We start from the raw sequence: 23,379 nt of genomic DNA on the forward strand, positions 1-23,379 counted from the left end.
AGCCCCATTGTAAAATTCTCAAATTTGAAAGCACTATATTTCTAAAACTATGAAACATTTCAAAGATTCCCTTTCAGGCAAACATGTCCACCGTAAGATGAACCTAAGTAGGCTTGAATGGGGTTTCTAGGTGTAAGTATGTAGGACTAGTAGCATGCCAAAGTTTGTGCTATTGCCATTGAGAATGCATTGGGCGTTAAAGTTAAATAACTCAGAAACTACAAAACATTTCAAAGTAAAAAGTTCCAGCATGTGTCTACACAGTAAGCTGAACTATAAAAAGTGTGAATGGAGTTTCTAGGTGAAAGTCCTTTTTTGACGTGCCAATATCTGCCATTGAGCCCCATTGTAAAATTCTCAAATTTGAAAGCTATATATTTCTAAAACTATGAAACATTTCAAAGATTCCCTTTCAGGCAAACATGTCCACCGTAAGATGAACCTAAGTAGGCTTGAATGGGGTTTCTAGGTGTAAGTATGTAGGACTAGTAGCATGCCAAAGTTTGTGCTATTGCCATTGAGAATGCATTGGGCGTTAAAGTTAAATAACTCAGAAACTACAAAACATTTCAAAGTAAAAAGTTCCAGCATGTGTCTACACAGTAAGCTGAACTATAAAAAGTGTGAATGGAGTTTCTAGGTGAAAGTCCTTTTTTGACGTGCCAATATCTGCCATTGAGCCCCATTGTAAAATTCTCAAATTTGAAAGCACTATTTTTCAAAAACTATGAAACATTTCAAAGATTCCCTTTCAGGCAAACATGTCCACCGTAAGATGAACCTAAGTAGGCTTGAATGGGGTTTCTAGGTGTAAGTATGTAGGACTAGTAGCATGCCAAAGTTTGTGCTATTGCCATTGAGAATGCATTGGGCGTTAAAGTTAAATAACTCAGAAACTACAAAACATTTCAAAGTAAAAAGTTCCAGCATGTGTCTACACAGTAAGCTGAACTATAAAAAGTGTGAATGGAGTTTCTAGGTGAAAGTCCTTTTTTGACGTGCCAATATCTGCCATTGAGCCCCATTGTAAAATTCTCAAATTTGAAAGCACTATATTTCTAAAACTATGAAACATTTCAAAGATTCCCTTTCAGGCAAACATGTCCACCGTAAGATGAACCTAAGTAGGCTTGAATGGGGTTTCTAGGTGTAAGTATGTAGGACTAGTAGCATGCCAAAGTTTGTGCTATTGCCATTGAGAATGCATTGGGCTTTAAAGTTAAATAACTCAGAAACTACAAAACATTTCAAAGTAAAAAGTTCCAGCATGTGTCTCCACAGTAAGCTGAACTATAAAAAGTGTGAATGGAGTTTCTAGGTGAAAGTGCTTTTTTGACGTGCCAATATCTGCCATTGAGCCCCATTGTAAAATTCTCAAATTTGAAAGCACTATATTTCTAAAACTATGAAAAATTTCAAAGATTCCTTTTCAGGCAAAGATGTCCACCGTAAGATGAACCTAAGTAGGCTTGAATGGGGTTTCTAGGTGTAAGTATGTAGGACTAGTAGCATGCCAAAGTTTGTGCTATTGCCATTGAGAATGCATTGGGCTTTAAAGTTAAATAACTCAGAAACTACAAAACATTTCAAAGTAAAAAGTTCCAGCATGTGTCTCCACAGTAAGCTGAACTATAAAAAGTGTGAATGGAGTTTCTAGGTGAAAGTGCTTTTTTGACGTGCCAATATCTGCCATTGAGCCCCATTGTAAAATTCTCAAATTTGAAAGCTATATATTTCTAAAACTATGAAACATTTCAAAGATTCCCTTTCAGGCAAACATGTCCACCGTAAGATGAACCTAAGTAGGCTTGAATGGGGTTTCTAGGTGTAAGTATGTAGGACTAGTAGCATGCCAAAGTTTGTGCTATTGCCATTGAGAATGCATTGGGCGTTAAAGTTAAATAACTCAGAAACTACAAAACATTTCAAAGTAAAAAGTTCCAGCATGTGTCTACACAGTAAGCTGAACTATAAAAAGTGTGAATGGAGTTTCTAGGTGAAAGTCCTTTTTTGACGTGCCAATATCTGCCATTGAGCCCCATTGTAAAATTCTCAAATTTGAAAGCACTATTTTTCAAAAACTATGAAACATTTCAAAGATTCCCTTTCAGGCAAACATGTCCACCGTAAGATGAACCTAAGTAGGCTTGAATGGGGTTTCTAGGTGTAAGTATGTAGGACTAGTAGCATGCCAAAGTTTGTGCTATTGCCATTGAGAATGCATTGGGCGTTAAAGTTAAATAACTCAGAAACTACAAAACATTTCAAAGTAAAAAGTTCCAGCATGTGTCTACACAGTAAGCTGAACTATAAAAAGTGTGAATGGAGTTTCTAGGTGAAAGTCCTTTTTTGACGTGCCAATATCTGCCATTGAGCCCCATTGTAAAATTCTCAAATTTGAAAGCACTATATTTCTAAAACTATGAAACATTTCAAAGATTCCCTTTCAGGCAAACATGTCCACCGTAAGATGAACCTAAGTAGGCTTGAATGGGGTTTCTAGGTGTAAGTATGTAGGACTAGTAGCATGCCAAAGTTTGTGCTATTGCCATTGAGAATGCATTGGGCTTTAAAGTTAAATAACTCAGAAACTACAAAACATTTCAAAGTAAAAAGTTCCAGCATGTGTCTCCACAGTAAGCTGAACTATAAAAAGTGTGAATGGAGTTTCTAGGTGAAAGTGCTTTTTTGACGTGCCAATATCTGCCATTGAGCCCCATTGTAAAATTCTCAAATTTGAAAGCACTATATTTCAAAAACTATGAAAAATTTCAAAGATTCCTTTTCAGGCAAAGATGTCCACCGTAAGATGAACCTAAGTAGGCTTGAATGGGGTTTCTAGGTGTAAGTATGTAGGACTAGTAGCATGCCAAAGTTTGTGCTATTGCCATTGAGAATGCATTGGGCTTTAAAGTTAAATAACTCAGAAACTACAAAACATTTCAAAGTAAAAAGTTCCAGCATGTGTCTCCACAGTAAGCTGAACTATAAAAAGTGTGAATGGAGTTTCTAGGTGAAAGTGCTTTTTTGACGTGCCAATATCTGCCATTGAGCCCCATTGTAAAATTCTCAAATTTGAAAGCACTATATTTCTAAAACTATGAAAAATTTCAAAGATTCCTTTTCAGGCAAAGATGTCCACCGTAAGATGAACCTAAGTAGGCTTGAATGGGGTTTCTAGGTGTAAGTATGTAGGACTAGTAGCATGCCAAAGTTTGTGCTATTGCCATTGAGAATGCATTGGGCTTTAAAGTTAAATAACTCAGAAACTACAAAACATTTCAAAGTAAAAAGTTCCAGCATGTGTCTCCACAGTAAGCTGAACTATAAAAAGTGTGAATGGAGTTTCTAGGTGAAAGTGCTTTTTTGACGTGCCAATATCTGCCATTGAGCCCCATTGTAAAATTCTCAAATTTGAAAGCACTATATTTCTAAAACTATGAAAAATTTCAAAGATTCCTTTTCAGGCAAAGATGTCCACCGTAAGATGAACCTAAGTAGGCTTGAATGGGGTTTCTAGGTGTAAGTATGTAAGACTAGTAGCATGCCAAAATTTGTGCTATTGCCATTGAGAATGCATTGGGCGTTAAAGTTAAATAACTCAGAAACTACAAAACATTTCAAAGTAAAAAGTTCCAGCATGTGTCTCCACAGTAAGCTGAACTATAAAAAGTGTGAATGGAGTTTCTAGGTGAAAGTGCTTTTTTGACGTGCCAATATCTGCCATTGAGCCCCATTGTAAAATTCTCAAATTTGAAAGCACTATATTTCTAAAACTATGAAACATTTCAAAGATTCCTTTTCAGGCAAACATGTCCACCGTAAGATGAACATAAATAGGTTTGAATGGGGTTTCTAGGTGTAAGTATGTAGGACTAGTAGCATGCCAAAGTTTGTGCTATTGCCATTGGGAATGCATTGGGCGTTTAACCTAAATAACTCAGAAACTACAAAACATTTCAAAGTAAAAAGTTCCAGCATGTGTCTCCACAGAAAGCTGAATTATAAAAAGTGTGAATGGAGTTTCTAGGTGAAAGTGCTTTTTTGACGTGCCAATATCTGCCATTGAGCCCCATTGTAAAATTCTCAAATTTGAAAGCACTATATTTCTAAAACTAGGAAACATTTAAAAGATTCTTTTTCAGGCAAACATGTCCACCGTAGGATGAACCTAAGTAGGCTTGAATGGGGTTTCTAGGTGTAAGTATGTAGGACTAGTAGCATGCCAAAGTTTGTGCTATTGCCATTGAGAATGCATTGGGCTTTAAAGTTAAATAACTCAGAAACTACAAAACAATTCGAAGTAAAAAGTTCCAGCATGTGTCTCCACAGTAAGCTGAACTATAAAAAGTGTGAATGGAGTTTCTAGGTGAAAGTGCTTTTTTGACGTGCCAATATCTGCCATTGAGCCCCATTGTAAAATTCTCAAATTTGAAAGCACTATATTTCTAAAACTATGAAACATTTCAAAGATTCCTTTTCAGGCAAACATGTCCACCGTAAGATGAACCTAAATAGGTTTGAATGGGGTTTCTAGGTGTAAGTATGTAGGACTAGTAGCATGCCAAAGTTTGTGCTATTGCCATTGAGAATGCATTGGCCTTTAAAGTTAAATAACTCAGAAACTACAAAACATTTCAAAGTAAAAAGTTCCAGCATGTCTCTCCACAGTAAGCTGAACTATAAAAAGTGTGAATGGAGTTTCTAGGTGAAAGTGCTTTTTTGACGTGCCAATATCTGCCATTGAGCCCCATTGTAAAATTCTCAAATTTGAAAGCACTATATTTCTAAAACTATGAAAAATTTCAAAGATTCCTTTTCAGGCAAAGATGTCCACCGTAAGATGAACCTAAGTAGGCTTGAATGGGGTTTCTAGGTGTAAGTATGTAGGACTAGTAGCATGCCAACGTTTGTGCTATTGCCATTGGGAATGCATTGGGCGTTTAACCTAAATAACTCAGAAACTACAAAACATTTCAAAGTAAAAAGTTCCAGCATGTGTCTCCACAGTAAGCTGAACTATAAAAAGTGTGAATGGAGTTTCTAGGTGAAAGTGCTTTTTTGACGTGCCAATATCTGCCATTGAGCCCCATTGTAAAATTCTCAAATTTGAAAGCACTATATTTCTAAAACTATGAAAAATTTCAAAGATTCCTTTTCAGGCAAAGATGTCCACCGTAAGATGAACCTAAGTAGGCTTGAATGGGGTTTCTAGGTGTAAGTATGTAGGACTAGTAGCATGCCAAAGTTTGTGCTATTGCCATTGAGAATGCATTGGGCTTTAAAGTTAAATAACTCAGAAACTACAAAACATTTCAAAGTAAAAAGTTCCAGCATGTGTCTCCACAGTAAGCTGAACTATAAAAAGTGTGAATGGAGTTTCTAGGTGAAAGTGCTTTTTTGACGTGCCAATATCTGCCATTGAGCCCCATTGTAAAATTCTCAAATTTGAAAGCAATATATTTCTAAAACTATGAAAAATTTCAAAGATTCCTTTTCAGGCAAAGATGTCCACCGTAAGATGAACCTAAGTAGGCTTGAATGGGGTTTCTAGGTGTAAGTATGTAGGACTAGTAGCATGCCAAAGTTTGTGCTATTGCCATTGAGAATGCATTGGGCTTTAAAGTTAAATAACTCAGAAACTACAAAACATTTCAAAGTAAAAAGTTCCAGCATGTGTCTCCACAGTAAGCTGAACTATAAAAAGTGTGAATGGAGTTTCTAGGTGAAAGTGCTTTTTTGACGTGCCAATATCTGCCATTGAGCCCCATTGTAAAATTCTCAAATTTGAAAGCACTATATTTCTAAAACTATGAAAAATTTCAAAGATTCCTTTTCAGGCAAAGATGTCCACCGTAAGATGAACCTAAGTAGGCTTGAATGGGGTTTCTAGGTGTAAGTATGTAAGACTAGTAGCATGCCAAAGTTTGTGCTATTGCCATTGAGAATGCATTGGGCGTTAAAGTTAAATAACTCAGAAACTACAAAACATTTCAAAGTAAAAAGTTCCAGCATGTGTCTCCACAGTAAGCTGAACTATAAAAAGTGTGAATGGAGTTTCTAGGTGAAAGTGCTTTTTTGACGTGCCAATATCTGCCATTGAGCCCCATTGTAAAATTCTCAAATTTGAAAGCACTATATTTCTAAAACTATGAAACATTTCAAAGATTCCTTTTCAGGCAAACATGTCCACCGTAAGATGAACCTAAATAGGTTTGAATGGGGTTTCTAGGTGTAAGTATGTAGGACTAGTAGCATGCCAAAGTTTGTGCTATTGCCATTGGGAATGCATTGGGCGTTTAACCTAAATAACTCAGAAACTACAAAACATTTCAAAGTAAAAAGTTCCAGCATGTGTCTCCACAGAAAGCTGAATTATAAAAAGTGTGAATGGAGTTTCTAGGTGAAAGTGCTTTTTTGACGTGCCAATATCTGCCATTGAGCCCCATTGTAAAATTCTCAAATTTGAAAGCACTATATTTCTAAAACTAGGAAACATTTAAAAGATTCTTTTTCAGGCAAACATGTCCACCGTAGGATGAACCTAAGTAGGCTTGAATGGGGTTTCTAGGTGTAAGTATGTAGGACTAGTAGCATGCCAAAGTTTGTGCTATTGCCATTGAGAATGCATTGGGCTTTAAAGTTAAATAACTCAGAAACTACAAAACATTTCGAAGTAAAAAGTTCCAGCATGTGTCTCCACAGTAAGCTGAACTATAAAAAGTGTGAATGGAGTTTCTAGGTGAAAGTGCTTTTTTGACGTGCCAATATCTGCCATTGAGCCCCATTGTAAAATTCTCAAATTTGAAAGCACTATATTTCTAAAACTATGAAACATTTCAAAGATTCCTTTTCAGGCAAACATGTCCACCGTAAGATGAACCTAAATAGGTTTGAATGGGGTTTCTAGGTGTAAGTATGTAGGACTAGTAGCATGCCAAAGTTTGTGCTATTGCCATTGAGAATGCATTGGCCTTTAAAGTTAAATAACTCAGAAACTACAAAACATTTCAAAGTAAAAAGTTCCAGCATGTGTCTCCACAGTAAGCTGAACTATAAAAAGTGTGAATGGAGTTTCTAGGTGAAAGTGCTTTTTTGACGTGCCAATATCTGCCATTGAGCCCCATTGTAAAATTCTCAAATTTGAAAGCACTATATTTCTAAAACTATGAAAAATTTCAAAGATTCCTTTTCAGGCAAAGATGTCCACCGTAAGATGAACCTAAGTAGGCTTGAATGGGGTTTCTAGGTGTAAGTATGTAGGACTAGTAGCATGCCAACGTTTGTGCTATTGCCATTGGGAATGCATTGGGCGTTTAACCTAAATAACTCAGAAACTACAAAACATTTCAAAGTAAAAAGTTCCAGCATGTGTCTCCACAGTAAGCTGAACTATAAAAAGTGTGAATGGAGTTTCTAGGTGAAAGTGCTTTTTTGACGTGCCAATATCTGCCATTGAGCCCCATTGTAAAATTATCAAATTTGAAAGCACTATATTTCTAAAACTATGAAACATTTCAAAGATTCCCTTTCAGGCAAACATGTCCACCGTAAGATGAACCTAAGTAGGCTTGAATGGGGTTTCTAGGTGTAAGTATGTAGGACTAGTAGCATGCCAAAGTCTGTGCTATTGCCATTGAGAATGCATTGGGCGTTAAAGTTAAATAACTCAGAAACTACAAAACATTTCAAAGTAAAAAGTTCCAGCATGTGTCTACACAGTAAGCTGAACTATAAAAAGTGTGAATGGAGTTTCTAGGTGAAAGTGCTTTTTTGACGTGCCAATATCTGCCATTGAGCCCCATTGTAAAATTCTCAAATTTGAAAGCACTATATTTCTAAAACTAGGAAACATTTAAAAGATTCTTTTTCAGGCAAACATGTCCACCGTAAGATGAACCTAAGTAGGCTTGAATGGGGTTTCTAGGTGTAAGTATGTAGGACTAGTAGCATGCCAAAGTTTGTGCTATTGCCATTGAGAATGCATTGGGCTTTAAAGTTAAATAACTCAGAAACTACAAAACATTTCGAAGTAAAAAGTTCCAGCATGTGTCTCCACAGTAAGCTGAATTATAAAAATCACACCCGTGTGAACTGAGTGGTGTAAGGTTTTATATAGCATGATCAGCTGTGGTCTGACGTAATGTCTGACGTTAAAGATCTTTGGCTAGGTAGACTCGTCTTCTGATGTGATGATTTGTGACCATGAAGTTGATTCAGCTGGAGTTTTTGTCCGATGTGAGGTATTATATAAGGTAAGGTATTATATAGCCTGATCAGCTCTGATCTGACGTAATGAAATCACACCTGGATGTGATTTCACAACTGGCTTTTTTTGTGCAGAGAAAATGACCATGGTTGCTACGGTCATCCAGTTCACCCGGGTGTGATTTAATTACGTCAGAAATTATTTTGAACATAGCAACCATGCTCATTTTTTTCTGCACACAAAAGCCAGTTGTAGGAGTGGTTTACACCACTCAAAAAGTGTGAATGGAGTTTCTAGGTGAAAGTGCTTTTTTGACCTGCCAATATCTGCCATTGAGCCCCATTGTAAAACTCTCAAATTTGAAAGCACTATATTTCTAAAACTAGGAAACATTTAAAAGATTCTTTTTCAGGCAAACATGTCCACCGTAAGATGAACCTAAGTAGGCTTGAATGGGGTTTCTATAGGTGTAAGTATGTAGGACTAGTAGCATGCCAAAGTTTGTGCTATTGCCATTGAGAATGCATTGGGCTTTAAAGTTAAATAACTCAGAAACTACAAAACATTTCGAAGTAAAAAGTTCCAGCATGTGTCTCCACAGTAAGCTGAACTATAAAAAGTGTGAATGGAGTTTCTAGGTGAAAGTGCTTTTTTGACGTGCCAATATCTGCCATTGAGCCCCATTGTAAAATTCTCAAATTTGAAAGCACTATATTTCTAAAACTATGAAACATTTCAAAGATTCCCTTTCAGGCAAACATGTCCACCGTAAGATGAACCTAAGTAGGCTTGAATGGGGTTTCTAGGTGTAAGTATGTAGGACTAGTAGCATGCCAAAGTTTGTGCTATTGCCATTGAGAATGCATTGGGCGTTAAAGTTAAATAACTCAGAAACTACAAAACATTTCAAAGTAAAAAGTTCCAGCATGTGTCTACACAGTAAGCTGAACTATAAAAAGTGTGAATGGAGTTTCTAGGTGAAAGTCCTTTTTTGACGTGCCAATATCTGCCATTGAGCCCCATTGTAAAATTCTCAAATTTGAAAGCACTATATTTCTAAAACTAGGAAACATTTAAAAGATTCTTTTTCAGGCAAACATGTCCACCGTAAGATGAACCTAAGTAGGCTTGAATGGGGTTTCTAGGTGTAAGTATGTAGGACTAGTAGCATGCCAAAGTTTGTGCTATTGCCATTGAGAATGCATTGGGCTTTAAAGTTAAATAACTCAGAAACTACAAAACATTTCGAAGTAAAAAGTTCCAGCATGTGTCTCCACAGTAAGCTGAATTATAAAAATCACACCCGTGTGAACTGAGTGGTGTAAGGTTTTATATAGCATGATCAGCTGTGGTCTGACGTAATGTCTGACGTTAAAGATCTTTGGCTAGGTAGACTCGTCTTCTGATGTGATGATTTGTGACCATGAAGTTGATTCAGCTGGAGTTTTTGTCCGATGTGAGGTATTATATAAGGTAAGGTATTATATAGCCTGATCAGCTCTGATCTGACGTAATGAAATCACACCTGGATGTGATTTCACAACTGGCTTTTTTTGTGCAGAGAAAATGACCATGGTTGCTACGGTCATCCAGTTCACCCGGGTGTGATTTAATTACGTCAGAAATTATTTTGAACATAGCAACCATGCTCATTTTTTTCTGCACACAAAAGCCAGTTGTAGGAGTGGTTTACACCACTCAAAAAAGTGTGAATGGAGTTTCTAGGTGAAAGTGCTTTTTTGACCTGCCAATATCTGCCATTGAGCCCCATTGTAAAACTCTCAAATTTGAAAGCACTATATTTCTAAAACTAGGAAACATTTAAAAGATTCTTTTTCAGGCAAACATGTCCACCATAAGATGAACCTAAGTAGGCTTGAATGGGGTTTCTATAGGTGTAAGTATGTAGGACTAGTAGCATGCCAAAGTTTGTGCTATTGCCATTGAGAATGCATTGGGCTTTAAAGTTAAATAACTCAGAAACTACAAAACATTTCGAAGTAAAAAGTTCCAGCATGTGTCTCCACAGTAAGCTGAACTATAAAAAGTGTGAATGGAGTTTCTAGGTGAAAGTGCTTTTTTGACGTGCCAATATCTGCCATTGAGCCCCATTGTAAAATTCTCAAATTTGAAAGCACTATATTTCTAAAACTATGAAACATTTCAAAGATTCCCTTTCAGGCAAACATGTCCACCGTAAGATGAACCTAAGTAGGCTTGAATGGGGTTTCTAGGTGTAAGTATGTAGGACTAGTAGCATGCCAAAGTTTGTGCTATTGCCATTGAGAATGCATTGGGCGTTAAAGTTAAATAACTCAGAAACTACAAAACATTTCAAAGTAAAAAGTTCCAGCATGTGTCTACACAGTAAGCTGAACTATAAAAAGTGTGAATGGAGTTTCTAGGTGAAAGTCCTTTTTTGACGTGCCAATATCTGCCATTGAGCCCCATTGTAAAATTCTCAAATTTGAAAGCACTATATTTCTAAAACTATGAAACATTTCAAAGATTCCCTTTCAGGCAAACATGTCCACCGTAAGATGAACCTAAGTAGGCTTGAATGGGGTTTCTAGGTGTAAGTATGTAGGACTAGTAGCATGCCAAAGTTTGTGCTATTGCCATTGAGAATGCATTGGGCGTTAAAGTTAAATAACTCAGAAACTACAAAACATTTCAAAGTAAAAAGTTTCAGCATGTGTCTACACAGTAAGCTGAACTATAAAAACTGTGAATGGAGTTTCTAGGTGAAAGTCCTTTTTTGACGTGCCAATATCTGCCATTGAGCCCCATTGTAAAATTCTCAAATTTGAAAGCACTATTTTTCAAAAACTATGAAACATTTCAAAGATTCCCTTTCAGGCAAACATGTCCACCGTAAGATGAACCTAAGTAGGCTTGAATGGGGTTTCTAGGTGTAAGTATGTAGGACTAGTAGCATGCCAAAGTTTGTGCTATTGCCATTGAGAATGCATTGGGCGTTAAAGTTAAATAACTCAGAAACTACAAAACATTTCAAAGTAAAAAGTTCCAGCATGTGTCTACACAGTAAGCTGAACTATAAAAAGTGTGAATGGAGTTTCTAGGTGAAAGTCCTTTTTTGACGTGCCAATATCTGCCATTGAGCCCCATTGTAAAACTCTCAAATTTGAAAGCACTATATTTCTAAAACTATAAAACATTTCAAAGTAAAAAGTTCCAGCATGTGTCTCCACAGTAAGCTGAACTATAAAAAGTGTGAATGGGGTTTCTAGGTGAAAGTCCTTTTTTGACGTGCCAATATCTGCCATTGAGCCCCATTGTAAAACTCTCAAATTTGAAAGCACTATATTTCTAAAACTATGAAACATTTCAAAGATTCCCTTTCAGGCAAACATGTCCACCGTAAGATGAACCTAAGTAGGCTTGAATGGGGTTTCTAGGTGTAAGTATGTAGGACTAGTAGCATGCCAAAGTTTGTGCTATTGCCATTGAGAATGCATTGGGCGTTAAAGTTAAATAACTCAGAAACTACAAAACATTTCAAAGTAAAAAGTTCCAGCATGTGTCTCCACAGTAAGCTGAACTATAAAAAGTGTGAATGGAGTTTCTAGGTTAAAGTGCTTTTTTGACGTGCCAATATCTGCCATTGAGCCCCATTGTAAAATTCTCAAATTTGAAAGCACTATATTTCTAAAACTAGGTAACATTTAAAAGATTATTTTTCAGGCAAACATGTCCACCGTAAGATGAACCTAAGTAGGCTTGAATGGGGTTTCTAGGTGTAAGTATGTAGGACTAGTAGCATGCCAAAGTTTGTGCTATTGCCATTGAGAATGCATTGGGCTTTAAAGTTAAATAACTCAGAAACTACAAAACATTTCGAAGTAAAAAGTTCCAGCATGTGTCTCCACAGTAAGCTGAATTATAAAAAGTGTGAATGGAGTTTCTAGGTGAAAGTGCTTTTTTGACGTGCCAATATCTGCCATTGAGCCCCATTGTAAAATTCTCAAATTTGAAAGCACTATATTTCTAAAACTATGAAACATTTCAAAGATTCCTTTTCAGGCAAAGATGTCCACCGTAAGATGAACCTAAGTAGGCTTGAATGGGGTTTCTAGGTGTAAGTATGTAGGACTAGTAGCATGCCAACGTTTGTGCTATTGCCATTGGGAATGCATTGGGCGTTTAACCTAAATAACTCAGAAACTACAAAACATTTCAAAGTAAAAAGTTCCAGCATGTGTCTCCACAGTAAGCTGAACTATAAAAAGTGTGAATGGAGTTTCTAGGTGAAAGTGCTTTTTTGACGTGCCAATATCTGCCATTGAGCCCCATTGTAAAATTCTCAAATTTGAAAGCACTATATTTCTAAAACTATGAAAAATTTCAAAGATTCCTTTTCAGGCAAAGATGTCCACCGTAAGATGAACCTAAGTAGGCTTGAATGGGGTTTCTAGGTGTAAGTATGTAAGACTAGTAGCATGCCAAAATTTGTGCTATTGCCATTGAGAATGCATTGGGCGTTAAAGTTAAATAACTCAGAAACTACAAAACATTTCAAAGTAAAAAGTTCCAGCATGTGTCTCCACAGTAAGCTGAACTATAAAAAGTGTGAATGGAGTTTCTAGGTGAAAGTGCTTTTTTGACGTGCCAATATCTGCCATTGAGCCCCATTGTAAAATTCTCAAATTTGAAAGCACTATATTTCTAAAACTATGAAACATTTCAAAGATTCCTTTTCAGGCAAACATGTCCACCGTAAGATGAACATAAATAGGTTTGAATGGGGTTTCTAGGTGTAAGTATGTAGGACTAGTAGCATGCCAAAGTTTGTGCTATTGCCATTGGGAATGCATTGGGCGTTTAACCTAAATAACTCAGAAACTACAAAACATTTCAAAGTAAAAAGTTCCAGCATGTGTCTCCACAGAAAGCTGAATTATAAAAAGTGTGAATGGAGTTTCTAGGTGAAAGTGCTTTTTTGACGTGCCAATATCTGCCATTGAGCCCCATTGTAAAATTCTCAAATTTGAAAGCACTATATTTCTAAAACTAGGAAACATTTAAAAGATTCTTTTTCAGGCAAACATGTCCACCGTAGGATGAACCTAAGTAGGCTTGAATGGGGTTTCTAGGTGTAAGTATGTAGGACTAGTAGCATGCCAAAGTTTGTGCTATTGCCATTGAGAATGCATTGGGCTTTAAAGTTAAATAACTCAGAAACTACAAAACAATTCGAAGTAAAAAGTTCCAGCATGTGTCTCCACAGTAAGCTGAACTATAAAAAGTGTGAATGGAGTTTCTAGGTGAAAGTGCTTTTTTGACGTGCCAATATCTGCCATTGAGCCCCATTGTAAAATTCTCAAATTTGAAAGCACTATATTTCTAAAACTATGAAACATTTCAAAGATTCCTTTTCAGGCAAACATGTCCACCGTAAGATGAACCTAAATAGGTTTGAATGGGGTTTCTAGGTGTAAGTATGTAGGACTAGTAGCATGCCAAAGTTTGTGCTATTGCCATTGAGAATGCATTGGCCTTTAAAGTTAAATAACTCAGAAACTACAAAACATTTCAAAGTAAAAAGTTCCAGCATGTCTCTCCACAGTAAGCTGAACTATAAAAAGTGTGAATGGAGTTTCTAGGTGAAAGTGCTTTTTTGACGTGCCAATATCTGCCATTGAGCCCCATTGTAAAATTCTCAAATTTGAAAGCACTATATTTCTAAAACTATGAAAAATTTCAAAGATTCCTTTTCAGGCAAAGATGTCCACCGTAAGATGAACCTAAGTAGGCTTGAATGGGGTTTCTAGGTGTAAGTATGTAGGACTAGTAGCATGCCAACGTTTGTGCTATTGCCATTGGGAATGCATTGGGCGTTTAACCTAAATAACTCAGAAACTACAAAACATTTCAAAGTAAAAAGTTCCAGCATGTGTCTCCACAGTAAGCTGAACTATAAAAAGTGTGAATGGAGTTTCTAGGTGAAAGTGCTTTTTTGACGTGCCAATATCTGCCATTGAGCCCCATTGTAAAATTCTCAAATTTGAAAGCACTATATTTCTAAAACTATGAAAAATTTCAAAGATTCCTTTTCAGGCAAAGATGTCCACCGTAAGATGAACCTAAGTAGGCTTGAATGGGGTTTCTAGGTGTAAGTATGTAGGACTAGTAGCATGCCAAAGTTTGTGCTATTGCCATTGAGAATGCATTGGGCTTTAAAGTTAAATAACTCAGAAACTACAAAACATTTCAAAGTAAAAAGTTCCAGCATGTGTCTCCACAGTAAGCTGAACTATAAAAAGTGTGAATGGAGTTTCTAGGTGAAAGTGCTTTTTTGACGTGCCAATATCTGCCATTGAGCCCCATTGTAAAATTCTCAAATTTGAAAGCAATATATTTCTAAAACTATGAAAAATTTCAAAGATTCCTTTTCAGGCAAAGATGTCCACCGTAAGATGAACCTAAGTAGGCTTGAATGGGGTTTCTAGGTGTAAGTATGTAGGACTAGTAGCATGCCAAAGTTTGTGCTATTGCCATTGAGAATGCATTGGGCTTTAAAGTTAAATAACTCAGAAACTACAAAACATTTCAAAGTAAAAAGTTCCAGCATGTGTCTCCACAGTAAGCTGAACTATAAAAAGTGTGAATGGAGTTTCTAGGTGAAAGTGCTTTTTTGACGTGCCAATATCTGCCATTGAGCCCCATTGTAAAATTCTCAAATTTGAAAGCACTATATTTCTAAAACTATGAAAAATTTCAAAGATTCCTTTTCAGGCAAAGATGTCCACCGTAAGATGAACCTAAGTAGGCTTGAATGGGGTTTCTAGGTGTAAGTATGTAAGACTAGTAGCATGCCAAAGTTTGTGCTATTGCCATTGAGAATGCATTGGGCGTTAAAGTTAAATAACTCAGAAACTACAAAACATTTCAAAGTAAAAAGTTCCAGCATGTGTCTCCACAGTAAGCTGAACTATAAAAAGTGTGAATGGAGTTTCTAGGTGAAAGTGCTTTTTTGACGTGCCAATATCTGCCATTGAGCCCCATTGTAAAATTCTCAAATTTGAAAGCACTATATTTCTAAAACTATGAAACATTTCAAAGATTCCTTTTCAGGCAAACATGTCCACCGTAAGATGAACCTAAATAGGTTTGAATGGGGTTTCTAGGTGTAAGTATGTAGGACTAGTAGCATGCCAAAGTTTGTGCTATTGCCATTGGGAATGCATTGGGCGTTTAACCTAAATAACTCAGAAACTACAAAACATTTCAAAGTAAAAAGTTCCAGCATGTGTCTCCACAGAAAGCTGAATTATAAAAAGTGTGAATGGAGTTTCTAGGTGAAAGTGCTTTTTTGACGTGCCAATATCTGCCATTGAGCCCCATTGTAAAATTCTCAAATTTGAAAGCACTATATTTCTAAAACTAGGAAACATTTAAAAGATTCTTTTTCAGGCAAACATGTCCACCGTAGGATGAACCTAAGTAGGCTTGAATGGGGTTTCTAGGTGTAAGTATGTAGGACTAGTAGCATGCCAAAGTTTGTGCTATTGCCATTGAGAATGCATTGGGCTTTAAAGTTAAATAACTCAGAAACTACAAAACATTTCGAAGTAAAAAGTTCCAGCATGTGTCTCCACAGTAAGCTGAACTATAAAAAGTGTGAATGGAGTTTCTAGGTGAAAGTGCTTTTTTGACGTGCCAATATCTGCCATTGAGCCCCATTGTAAAATTCTCAAATTTGAAAGCACTATATTTCTAAAACTATGAAACATTTCAAAGATTCCTTTTCAGGCAAACATGTCCACCGTAAGATGAACCTAAATAGGTTTGAATGGGGTTTCTAGGTGTAAGTATGTAGGACTAGTAGCATGCCAAAGTTTGTGCTATTGCCATTGAGAATGCATTGGCCTTTAAAGTTAAATAACTCAGAAACTACAAAACATTTCAAAGTAAAAAGTTCCAGCATGTGTCTCCACAGTAAGCTGAACTATAAAAAGTGTGAATGGAGTTTCTAGGTGAAAGTGCTTTTTTGACGTGCCAATATCTGCCATTGAGCCCCATTGTAAAATTCTCAAATTTGAAAGCACTATATTTCTAAAACTATGAAAAATTTCAAAGATTCCTTTTCAGGCAAAGATGTCCACCGTAAGATGAACCTAAGTAGGCTTGAATGGGGTTTCTAGGTGTAAGTATGTAGGACTAGTAGCATGCCAACGTTTGTGCTATTGCCATTGGGAATGCATTGGGCGTTTAACCTAAATAACTCAGAAACTACAAAACATTTCAAAGTAAAAAGTTCCAGCATGTGTCTCCACAGTAAGCTGAACTATAAAAAGTGTGAATGGAGTTTCTAGGTGAAAGTGCTTTTTTGACGTGCCAATATCTGCCATTGAGCCCCATTGTAAAATTATCAAATTTGAAAGCACTATATTTCTAAAACTATGAAACATTTCAAAGATTCCCTTTCAGGCAAACATGTCCACCGTAAGATGAACCTAAGTAGGCTTGAATGGGGTTTCTAGGTGTAAGTATGTAGGACTAGTAGCATGCCAAAGTCTGTGCTATTGCCATTGAGAATGCATTGGGCGTTAAAGTTAAATAACTCAGAAACTACAAAACATTTCAAAGTAAAAAGTTCCAGCATGTGTCTACACAGTAAGCTGAACTATAAAAAGTGTGAATGGAGTTTCTAGGTGAAAGTGCTTTTTTGACGTGCCAATATCTGCCATTGAGCCCCATTGTAAAATTCTCAAATTTGAAAGCACTATATTTCTAAAACTAGGAAACATTTAAAAGATTCTTTTTCAGGCAAACATGTCCACCGTAAGATGAACCTAAGTAGGCTTGAATGGGGTTTCTAGGTGTAAGTATGTAGGACTAGTAGCATGCCAAAGTTTGTGCTATTGCCATTGAGAATGCATTGGGCTTTAAAGTTAAATAACTCAGAAACTACAAAACATTTCGAAGTAAAAAGTTCCAGCATGTGTCTCCACAGTAAGCTGAATTATAAAAATCACACCCGTGTGAACTGAGTGGTGTAAGGTTTTATATAGCATGATCAGCTGTGGTCTGACGTAATGTCTGACGTTAAAGATCTTTGGCTAGGTAGACTCGTCTTCTGATGTGATGATTTGTGACCATGAAGTTGATTCAGCTGGAGTTTTTGTCCGATGTGAGGTATTATATAAGGTAAGGTATTATATAGCCTGATCAGCTCTGATCTGACGTAATGAAATCACACCTGGATGTGATTTCACAACTGGCTTTTTTTGTGCAGAGAAAATGACCATGGTTGCTACGGTCATCCAGTTCACCCGGGTGTGATTTAATTACGTCAGAAATTATTTTGAACATAGCAACCATGCTCATTTTTTTCTGCACACAAAAGCCAGTTGTAGGAGTGGTTTACACCACTCAAAAAGTGTGAATGGAGTTTCTAGGTGAAAGTGCTTTTTTGACCTGCCAATATCTGCCATTGAGCCCCATTGTAAAACTCTCAAATTTGAAAGCACTATATTTCTAAAACTAGGAAACATTTAAAAGATTCTTTTTCAGGCAAACATGTCCACCGTAAGATGAACCTAAGTAGGCTTGAATGGGGTTTCTATAGGTGTAAGTATGTAGGACTAGTAGCATGCCAAAGTTTGTGCTATTGCCATTGAGAATGCATTGGGCTTTAAAGTTAAATAACTCAGAAACTACAAAACATTTCGAAGTAAAAAGTTCCAGCATGTGTCTCCACAGTAAGCTGAACTATAAAAAGTGTGAATGGAGTTTCTAGGTGAAAGTGCTTTTTTGACGTGCCAATATCTGCCATTGAGCCCCATTGTAAAATTCTCAAATTTGAAAGCACTATATTTCTAAAACTATGAAACATTTCAAAGATTCCCTTTCAGGCAAACATGTCCACCGTAAGATGAACCTAAGTAGGCTTGAATGGGGTTTCTAGGTGTAAGTATGTAGGACTAGTAGCATGCCAAAGTTTGTGCTATTGCCATTGAGAATGCATTGGGCGTTAAAGTTAAATAACTCAGAAACTACAAAACATTTCAAAGTAAAAAGTTCCAGCATGTGTCTACACAGTAAGCTGAACTATAAAAAGTGTGAATGGAGTTTCTAGGTGAAAGTCCTTTTTTGACGTGCCAATATCTGCCATTGAGCCCCATTGTAAAATTCTCAAATTTGAAAGCACTATATTTCTAAAACTAGGAAACATTTAAAAGATTCTTTTTCAGGCAAACATGTCCACCGTAAGATGAACCTAAGTAGGCTTGAATGGGGTTTCTAGGTGTAAGTATGTAGGACTAGTAGCATGCCAAAGTTTGTGCTATTGCCATTGAGAATGCATTGGGCTTTAAAGTTAAATAACTCAGAAACTACAAAACATTTCGAAGTAAAAAGTTCCAGCATGTGTCTCCACAGTAAGCTGAATTATAAAAATCACACCCGTGTGAACTGAGTGGTGTAAGGTTTTATATAGCATGATCAGCTGTGGTCTGACGTAATGTCTGACGTTAAAGATCTTTGGCTAGGTAGACTCGTCTTCTGATGTGATGATTTGTGACCATGAAGTTGATTCAGCTGGAGTTTTTGTCCGATGTGAGGTATTATATAAGGTAAGGTATTATATAGCCTGATCAGCTCTGATCTGACGTAATGAAATCACACCTGGATGTGATTTCACAACTGGCTTTTTTTGTGCAGAGAAAATGACCATGGTTGCTACGGTCATCCAGTTCACCCGGGTGTGATTTAATTACGTCAGAAATTATTTTGAACATAGCAACCATGCTCATTTTTTTCTGCACACAAAAGCCAGTTGTAGGAGTGGTTTACACCACTCAAAAAAGTGTGAATGGAGTTTCTAGGTGAAAGTGCTTTTTTGACCTGCCAATATCTGCCATTGAGCCCCATTGTAAAACTCTCAAATTTGAAAGCACTATATTTCTAAAACTAGGAAACATTTAAAAGATTCTTTTTCAGGCAAACATGTCCACCGTAAGATGAACCTAAGTAGGCTTGAATGGGGTTTCTATAGGTGTAAGTATGTAGGACTAGTAGCATGCCAAAGTTTGTGCTATTGCCATTGAGAATGCATTGGGCTTTAAAGTTAAATAACTCAGAAACTACAAAACATTTCGAAGTAAAAAGTTCCAGCATGTGTCTCCACAGTAAGCTGAACTATAAAAAGTGTGAATGGAGTTTCTAGGTGAAAGTGCTTTTTTGACGTGCCAATATCTGCCATTGAGCCCCATTGTAAAATTCTCAAATTTGAAAGCACTATATTTCTAAAACTATGAAACATTTCAAAGATTCCCTTTCAGGCAAACATGTCCACCGTAAGATGAACCTAAGTAGGCTTGAATGGGGTTTCTAGGTGTAAGTATGTAGGACTAGTAGCATGCCAAAGTTTGTGCTATTGCCATTGAGAATGCATTGGGCGTTAAAGTTAAATAACTCAGAAACTACAAAACATTTCAAAGTAAAAAGTTCCAGCATGTGTCTACACAGTAAGCTGAACTATAAAAAGTGTGAATGGAGTTTCTAGGTGAAAGTCCTTTTTTGACGTGCCAATATCTGCCATTGAGCCCCATTGTAAAATTCTCAAATTTGAAAGCACTATATTTCTAAAACTATGAAACATTTCAAAGATTCCCTTTCAGGCAAACATGTCCACCGTAAGATGAACCTAAGTAGGCTTGAATGGGGTTTCTAGGTGTAAGTATGTAGGACTAGTAGCATGCCAAAGTTTGTGCTATTGCCATTGAGAATGCATTGGGCGTTAAAGTTAAATAACTCAGAAACTACAAAACATTTCAAAGTAAAAAGTTTCAGCATGTGTCTACACAGTAAGCTGAACTATAAAAACTGTGAATGGAGTTTCTAGGTGAAAGTCCTTTTTTGACGTGCCAATATCTGCCATTGAGCCCCATTGTAAAATTCTCAAATTTGAAAGCACTATTTTTCAAAAACTATGAAACATTTCAAAGATTCCCTTTCAGGCAAACATGTCCACCGTAAGATGAACCTAAGTAGGCTTGAATGGGGTTTCTAGGTGTAAGTATGTAGGACTAGTAGCATGCCAAAGTTTGTGCTATTGCCATTGAGAATGCATTGGGCGTTAAAGTTAAATAACTCAGAAACTACAAAACATTTCAAAGTAAAAAGTTCCAGCATGTGTCTACACAGTAAGCTGAACTATAAAAAGTGTGAATGGAGTTTCTAGGTGAAAGTCCTTTTTTGACGTGCCAATATCTGCCATTGAGCCCCATTGTAAAACTCTCAAATTTGAAAGCACTATATTTCTAAAACTATAAAACATTTCAAAGTAAAAAGTTCCAGCATGTGTCTCCACAGTAAGCTGAACTATAAAAAGTGTGAATGGGGTTTCTAGGTGAAAGTCCTTTTTTGACGTGCCAATATCTGCCATTGAGCCCCATTGTAAAACTCTCAAATTTGAAAGCACTATATTTCTAAAACTATGAAACATTTCAAAGATTCCCTTTCAGGCAAACATGTCCACCGTAAGATGAACCTAAGTAGGCTTGAATGGGGTTTCTAGGTGTAAGTATGTAGGACTAGTAGCATGCCAAAGTTTGTGCTATTGCCATTGAGAATGCATTGGGCGTTAAAGTTAAATAACTCAGAAACTACAAAACATTTCAAAGTAAAAAGTTCCAGCATGTGTCTCCACAGTAAGCTGAACTATAAAAAGTGTGAATGGAGTTTCTAGGTTAAAGTGCTTTTTTGACGTGCCAATATCTGCCATTGAGCCCCATTGTAAAATTCTCAAATTTGAAAGCACTATATTTCTAAAACTAGGTAACATTTAAAAGATTATTTTTCAGGCAAACATGTCCACCGTAAGATGAACCTAAGTAGGCTTGAATGGGGTTTCTAGGTGTAAGTATGTAGGACTAGTAGCATGCCAAAGTTTGTGCTATTGCCATTGAGAATGCATTGGGCTTTAAAGTTAAATAACTCAGAAACTACAAAACATTTCGAAGTAAAAAGTTCCAGCATGTGTCTCCACAGTAAGCTGAATTATAAAAAGTGTGAATGGAGTTTCTAGGTGAAAGTGCTTTTTTGACGTGCCAATATCTGCCATTGAGCCCCATTGTAAAATTCTCAAATTTGAAAGCACTATATTTCTAAAACTATGAAACATTTCAAAGATTCCTTTTCAGGCAAAGATGTCCACCGTAAGATGAACCTAAGTAGGCTTGAATGGGGTTTCTAGGTGTAAGTATGTAGGACTAGTAGCATGCCAACGTTTGTGCTATTGCCATTGGGAATGCATTGGGCGTTTAACCTAAATAACTCAGAAACTACAAAACATTTCAAAGTAAAAAGTTCCAGCATGTGTCTCCACAGTAAGCTGAACTATAAAAAGTGTGAATGGAGTTTCTAGGTGAAAGTGCTTTTTTGACCTGCCAATATCTGCCATTGAGCCCCATTGTAAAACTCTCAAATTTGAATGCACTATATTTCTAAAACTATGAAACATTTCAAAGATTCCCTTTCAGGCAAACATGTCCACCGTAAGATGAACCTAAGTAGGCTTGAATGGGGTTTCTAGGTGTAAGTATGTAGGACTAGTAGCATGCCAAAGTCTGTGCTATTGCCATTGAGAATGCATTGGGCGTTAAAGTTAAATAACTCAGAAACTACAAAACATTTCAAAGTAAAAAGTTCCAGCATGTGTCTACACAGTAAGCTGAACTATAAAAAGTGTGAATGGAGTTTCTAGGTGAAAGTGCTTTTTTGACGTGCCAATATCTGCCATTGAGCCCCATTGTAAAATTCTCAAATTTGAAAGCACTATATTTCTAAAACTAGGAAACATTTAAAAGATTCTTTTTCAGGCAAACATGTCCACCGTAAGATGAACCTAAGTAGGCTTGAATGGGGTTTCTAGGTGTAAGTATGTAGGACTAGTAGCATGCCAAAGTTTGTGCTATTGCCATTGAGAATGCATTGGGCTTTAAAGTTAAATAACTCAGAAACTACAAAACATTTCGAAGTAAAAAGTTCCAGCATGTGTCTCCACAGTAAGCTGAATTATAAAAAGTGTGAATGGAGTTTCTAGGTGAAAGTGCTTTTTTGACCTGCCAATATCTGCCATTGAGCCCCATTGTAAAACTCTCAAATTTGAAAGCACTATATTTCTAAAACTAGGAAACATTTAAAAGATTCTTTTTCAGGCAAACATGTCCACCGTAAGATGAACCTAAGTAGGCTTGAATGGGGTTTCTAGGTGTAAGTATGTAGGACTAGTAGCATGCCAAAGTTTGTGCTATTGCCATTGAGAATGCATTGGGCTTTAAAGTTAAATAACTCAGAAACTACAAAACATTTCGAAGTAAAAAGTTCCAGCATGTGTCTCCACAGTAAGCTGAACTATAAAAAGTGTGAATGGAGTTTCTAGGTGAAAGTGCTTTTTTGACGTGCCAATATCTGCCATTGAGCCCCATTGTAAAATTCTCAAATTTGAAAGCACTATATTTCTAAAACTATGAAACATTTCAAAGATTCCCTTTCAGGCAAACATGTCCACCGTAAGATGAACCTAAGTAGGCTTGAATGGGGTTTCTAGGTGTAAGTATGTAGGACTAGTAGCATGCCAAAGTTTGTGCTATTGCCATTGAGAATGCATTGGGCGTTAAAGTTAAATAACTCAGAAACTACAAAACATTTCAAAGTAAAAAGTTCCAGCATGTGTCTACACAGTAAGCTGAACTATAAAAAGTGTGAATGGAGTTTCTAGGTGAAAGTCCTTTTTTGACGTGCCAATATCTGCCATTGAGCCCCATTGTAAAAGTCTCAAATTTGAAAGCTATATATTTCTAAAACTATGAAACATTTCAAAGATTCCCTTTCAGGCAAACATGTCCACCGTAAGATGAACCTAAGTAGGCTTGAATGGGGTTTCTAGGTGTAAGTATGTAGGACTAGTAGCATGCCAAAGTTTGTGCTATTGCCATTGAGAATGCATTGGGCGTTAAAGTTAAATAACTCAGAAACTACAAAACATTTCAAAGTAAAAAGTTCCAGCATGTGTCTACACAGTAAGCTGAACTATAAAAAGTGTGAATGGAGTTTCTAGGTGAAAGTCCTTTTTTGACGTGCCAATATCTGCCATTGAGCCCCATTGTAAAATTCTCAAATTTGAAAGCACTATTTTTCAA

The sequence above is a fragment of the Electrona antarctica genome (genome assembly GCF_951216825.1).
Source record: "Electrona antarctica genome assembly, chromosome: 4".
NCBI lineage: Eukaryota > Metazoa > Chordata > Actinopteri > Myctophiformes > Myctophidae > Electrona > Electrona antarctica.